This window comes from Otolemur garnettii, unplaced genomic scaffold (genome assembly GCF_000181295.1).
Source record: "Otolemur garnettii isolate 467f Iridium unplaced genomic scaffold, OtoGar3 scaffold00149, whole genome shotgun sequence".
NCBI lineage: Eukaryota > Metazoa > Chordata > Mammalia > Primates > Galagidae > Otolemur > Otolemur garnettii.
The window spans coordinates 4,816,237-4,822,096 of NW_003852544.1; the positions used below are offsets into that span (position 1 = coordinate 4,816,237).

The window sequence follows — 5,860 nt, forward strand, 5'->3', positions numbered from 1 at the left end:
TCAGTGTATGTGACTGGTGCCATAAGCACTGTGCTACGCACACCGAGCCCCATTCATATTTTTTTAGGGGAAAGTCTGTTGAAGGTGTGTTGCTGTAAGGTCTTGAGGGTGTCACGGAAAAGTGATGACGTGAAGAATAAGCACACTTATTGAAATTGTGTTTTAAATAAAGGTGACCATCTGCTCACTCAGGCAAAATGGTGAGCTCCTTTATTTGTGGTTAGTTTAAATAGAAAATCTTGTGCATGCATCCTATACAGCAATGACCTCATTGACATTCATTACAATCCCTCTGCACATGCGCATTGGACATCAATGACTTCATTAATCCATTTAAACATCTTATGACCACCCACCCTGTAAGTAGCTCCTCCCTGGTAATCTGATAATCCACCCAACATACACCTTTAAGCATAACCCTTTCAACATAACTCGGTTTAACATAACTTAATGAAGAACATGTTGTCAGTTATTACTTTCGTTATTCTTATCTGATGAAGCCTGAGGCTACGGGGGAAAGAGATGATTTGAAAGTCTGTCCTATTGACCATGCCATTTGGAGGCAGTTACTTTGAGTCTTTAAACAAAGCATAGAGAACCTTCTCAGGCATACAGGAATTTATGTACCAATCTCTGTTCCCATGTAGGCCTTAAGTCAGGGGTTTTTTGCTGGAGACTTTTGTAAGGAATTGTCAGTCTGGATTTCTCAAAAGCCTTTCATGAGCACAGGTTTCATCTGTGCCATTAGATGCCTGTATGCATTGGGTAAATTCTTCTTCTCTTGAGGTTCCCTAGCACATTTCATTCCTGGACCCATCAGCAAGCGACCTTCATCACTTACCACAGATCAGGAAAGGTTCCTGATGGGTATCTGGCCAGTTTTCCAAAGGGCTTTTTCATTGGCCTTATCAAGTCAACCTTAATTCCTTAATGCAGTCTGGAAATGCTATTCCAGCCAAAGCCTTTGTCATGTTAGGCCCACAACTAACCTGGCCACATGGGATTCTGCCTTAGTTTCTTACAAGTATGCCTGCACAAGGTCTTTTCACTGCTCTCTCTCAAAAGGCATTTTTGGCCAGAGGCATATAGGCGTTTCACCTATAAAGGTGAACTCGCAGTTTCAGTTTGTCTAAAAACATCTTGAAGGATATTATTACTGGGTATAAAATAATTCCAGACTTTGGCTTTTTGACTTTTCTCCAGCAAATTGAAAGAATCATTCTAGGGTCTTCTGGCTTTCATAGTTTCTATTGATAAATGAGTTGTCTTTGCAGTTGCTATGCTTTTGAGAGTACTTTCTCTTTATCTTTGTTGCTTTTATCTGGTTTCTTTTATGATCTTCTTCAGTCTTTGGATGTCTGCAGTTTCACTAGGATTTGTCAAGAAATGGATTTCTTTGTTTTTCCTGCTTGAGGTTTAAGCAGTGTTCTTGACTCTGTGAAGTTTTTATTAATTTTAGAATAAACATTTTCGATGTTATTCTATCCAGTACTGTCTCTTCTCTTCTATCAAACATCTTCTCACTACTTCTTTGAGTCTCTTATCTTTTTTGTACTTTCCATCCTTTTAACTTTAGAGGGTTTTATTTACTAAGTTTGTTCTTTGGGAAGAAACTATGAATAATTTCCTCAAACTTGCAAATTCTCTCTTTAGCTTTCTGATTTTCTTATAAGTCTTATATGAGTTCACTTGTTATTATATTTTTGAGCCCTAGAATTTCTGTCTTATTTTCGTTCAAATATCCAGTATCTCTTTTAAGTTTCCAATTACCTCCTGAAGTTTTTCATGTTTTCTTTTATCATCTTCATCACAGAAAACAGAGTTGTTTTATGACTTGTGTATGATGATTCTAATATTGGGAGCTCCTGTGCTGTTTCTATTCTCTATCTTTTGTGCTGGCTTCAGTTTACGTTGCCATGGCTCCTCAGCTATCTTTGTGTATATGCTGGGGAGTGTATTTGAAAAGCTGATTGTAAACAGAATTTGAGGTTTGTGGATAATTTTCCCCCAGAGATGATTTTTATTTGTTCTGCAATATGCCTGTGGGTAGCAGCAAACTGGGATGAATGTAATCCAATTCCAGAAACTCGACATTTCTAGGCTGTCCAGTGACTTATAGCAGAGCCACATTCTAAGCTGGTTCACTCATACTCTCAGGGTATAGCTCTTAGAGTACCAAACAAAAGCAGAGGAAGTATAATATAATGGGACCCCCTACTCTATCCAGCCTTCAAGATTATCAGAAATCCATGCTTCACTTCTCCTTTCCCTTTTCTGGTTGGCCAATGCCCCTGGGACAGAAGTGCCCCCTATTTCCAGACTCACCTTTCTATAGGTCCAATTTCTTCTGGATCCTGGTTCAGTAATTCTTCACGATCATGGTAGCCCTCAATTGTCTTTGGGCTGATATTTATTTTGTTTTTTTTACTTGTCTTCAGAGGCCTGAGTTAACTAGTTCACCATTATATAAACTAGATGCTCTCACATAAAATATAAATTGGATTCCAGTCTCTGTTCTGGAACTTTTCAGCTGTTTTGAACTTCAACAATTTGCTTATAGGCAAATTTCCTATGTATAATTTGAGCAGGGTCTCTGGGGCTCCTGCAAATCAGTTTCTATATGCATGAATGGCTCTAAATCATGCAGTGCATTTTAAAATGAGGAGCCCAGGGGAGAGTTACAGAGGGCAGTGACTACTGCTTTCAATTTTGACAGGGAGAAACAAGAGGCCTGATATCAGTCCTGCTTACAGAATCCTAGGAAACTTTATTAACTCACAATGCTCACTAACCTTGCAGGAACAAGAAAACAGAGCATTTCAAGCCCCATTCAAAGAAGTACATTGGACAAAGTCAAAAAGTCCCCAAGCATATCCTACCACAGCCTTTCACAAAGCCATCCCGTCGCCATGACAACATGCATCCATGAGAGAAGGCAAGAGCCTTAATCAGAAAACACACAGGAAGACAGTTAACAGCGAAATAATCCCACCCTGCTTTTGCTCAGCAGTTTCTCCTACTAGAATTTTCTCTTCACAGTCTCTTGGCATCTTTTACTGTGAGACACCCACTTCTTCACTTCATTTGCTCCTACATGAACTACATATTACACATAAAGAACAAAAAATGGAATACAGGTCATGACCAGGTGGCTTTTTAATTGAACAGTTTAAAAACTAGAAGGCTGTAAGGGAATACTAATCCTGCAGAGCAAAGGACAGGGACGTTGGGCAGGGCAAGTTTGTCTTTATAATCCGGGCCCTCAATTGGGGCAGTCTCCTATATGGAACATGTTTTTTAAAAATTCTGCTTTCAATAATCCGGGTGTCTTACCAAAATTCTAGCTGTAAAATGAATGATCATTTTGCTGGGTTTTCCCATGGCTATCAGGAGAGTATAGCAATTTTGTACATTACTACATTGTCAAGAATCTAAACATCTGATTTATTCTTTAAAAAAAAAACCAGATACATTCGAAAGCCATCACTGGGTTTTTTCAATGTACAAAAAAAAAATTAAGTATCTCTGCCAAAATTCATAGGTTCAAAAAGCCAACAGGGTTGAACTTACAAAGGACATTCAAGATTTGTTTCTGGAAAGTCGTTTGATTGGTAAAAAAGATATAGGAAAATCATCACTATGGAAAACCAAGGTAATAGAGCTCTAAGTTTGATCTTGTATCGACACAGTCTCTTTCTTCTAAGGGGAAGAATATCTGCCCATGAACAGGATGCTGGCTGAGGGATTGTGCCGAATAAAGAAAAGGAACGGATGGTCGGCAATGAAAGTTTTCCCTGACATCGAGCTACAGAAGGCAACCACCCCTGCTGTTGCAGCCGCTGCCTCTGTACCCTTTTCATTCACTTCCACAAAGGACTTGTGGACAATTTTTGATACAAAAAGACCTCTGGCTCCTGACATGCCAGACAGATCAGCCTTGGTGCTATTAAACAGGTCCTCCACACCCAGGCGGGTGAGGTGGTTGTTCAGGACGTAGCTGTCTTCCAGTTTGAACCGGGGTAAGCCAACATTGACTTCAGTGACTTTCAAATGCTTGGTCCACTCCTGCAGTTTTTCCAAAGTCAGTTGTTCCTCAATCTGAAATTAGAATGAGGAGGAAAAGAAGAGGTGCAATCAATTTTATATAAGTAAGGCAATAGGCATCATTTAATGGAATAGGCCCATAATATTAGTTGCTAGTTTTCTTCATGCTTTGTGTCAAAAAAGAGTCCATCTGGAGGATTCATTTTTTTTTTTCCAACTGGGGAAATAGACGAGCTGTATTTCAAATCATCCAGGGTCCAAACACAGAGACTTTGGACATGGGATACATCATCCATCCTCCCCACCCATCCAATCATCCATCTATCAACCTATCCATCCACCCATCTAGCCATCTACACATCTGCCCACCCTTTCATCCACTCATCTATCCATCCACCTAGGACCTGCTAAACCCCTACGGCAACAGATTACTATGATGGGCTACGATAGCTATTATTACCCTAATTGGTTAAATGGTGCTATGGAAAATTCAAAAGCCTTCTATTTATTCCAAATCCCAGCAAGCTGAGGTTATCTGTGAACCTCACTGGAGCTGAGGTACTGTCTAATAACTTTAGCTCTTCGGTAAAAATTAAAAAGGCAGATGATGCACTCAATCTAGCTTCTGGTCTAAAATACAAATAATAATTTCACCTACCTTACAGCATGTTGTGAGCATTAAATGAGCTGATAAACATAAAGTGCTTGGCACATAGTAAATGCTAAATAAATGTTAGCTATTATTCATTATTATTGTCATTGTTACTATTGCTAGTGCACTGAAACAGAACCATCGTTCCACTTGTTCTACTAATGCTGATAATCCCTTCCATGAGGCTAGAGATTTTCACTTTATAATTAAAGACTAATGCAGCTTGGCACCTATAGCTCAGTGGCTAGGGCGCCAGCCACATATACCGGAGCTGGCAGGTTCAAATGCACCCTGGGTCCACCAAACAACAATTAAAATACAACCAAAAAATAGCCAGGTGTTGTGGCAGCACCTGTAGTCCCAGCTACTTGGGACGCTGATGCAAAAGAATCACTTAAGCCCAAGAGTTTGAGGTTGCTGTGAGCTGTGACACCATGGCACTCTACCCAGAATAGCAGCTTCAGACTCTGTCTCAAAAAAAAAAAAAAATTAAATACTAATACAAACATACAACTGAAGAAGGACCACACTGATTTCAACACCTGCTCTCTACAGGCAAATGACTACTATTAGATCCCCTTCCTGGTAGCAAGTTGAGTTGAGAAGCAGGCAAAGGAAAACCACAGAGCAGGCTAGGGTCACTGAAGGAAAACTGTAATCCTCACAGGTTTGCCTGCTTCTAACCCTGGAAAGAAATGCAACAGCCTTGAAATTATATACAATGGAAGCCTCATCAGAGTTCATTTAGGAAATAACCTAACATGTCATATGAGTCTTTTCCTCTATCAGGTACCTATTGGAAATGTAATCTCTCTATGAATTGTGGTGAGACTGAACAGAGTAAGGAGACTGTTAGAGTCTATGATGAACTGTATGCTACAATGTTTTGGTTTTTAGGGGTCTCTCCTCAGTAAAATAATCCTGCACTTTTCTCTAATGTAAATTCAAGAGCCTTCCTCCACCTGCTGCTTCTCAACATTACATTTAGTATAGATCTTCAGGTGACCCCATCACAAATGACCACTGAACAGAAGTAGCTGGACACCCTTCTTAAACGTTATACTTCGGGCATGAGAGCAGTAAATGTTGAGGGCGACATTTACAAAGGAATAACAAAAAATTGGAAAGGAAATGTAACATCAGTGAACACCTAACAGGCACCCA

General features: G+C 39.8%; 1 pseudogene across 1 annotated transcript in view; it reads right to left on the reverse strand.

Moving 5' to 3' along the window:
• Window positions 1-3,680: 3,680 nt before the first annotated feature.
• Window positions 3,681-5,860, reverse strand: part of LOC100954449 — a 6,576-nt pseudogene continuing 4,396 nt past the window's right edge. The window contains exon 6 of the transcript XR_002775645.1: window positions 3,681-4,132. The product of XR_002775645.1 is annotated as a leukocyte elastase inhibitor-like (transcript). The remainder of the gene's footprint in view (window positions 4,133-5,860) is intronic.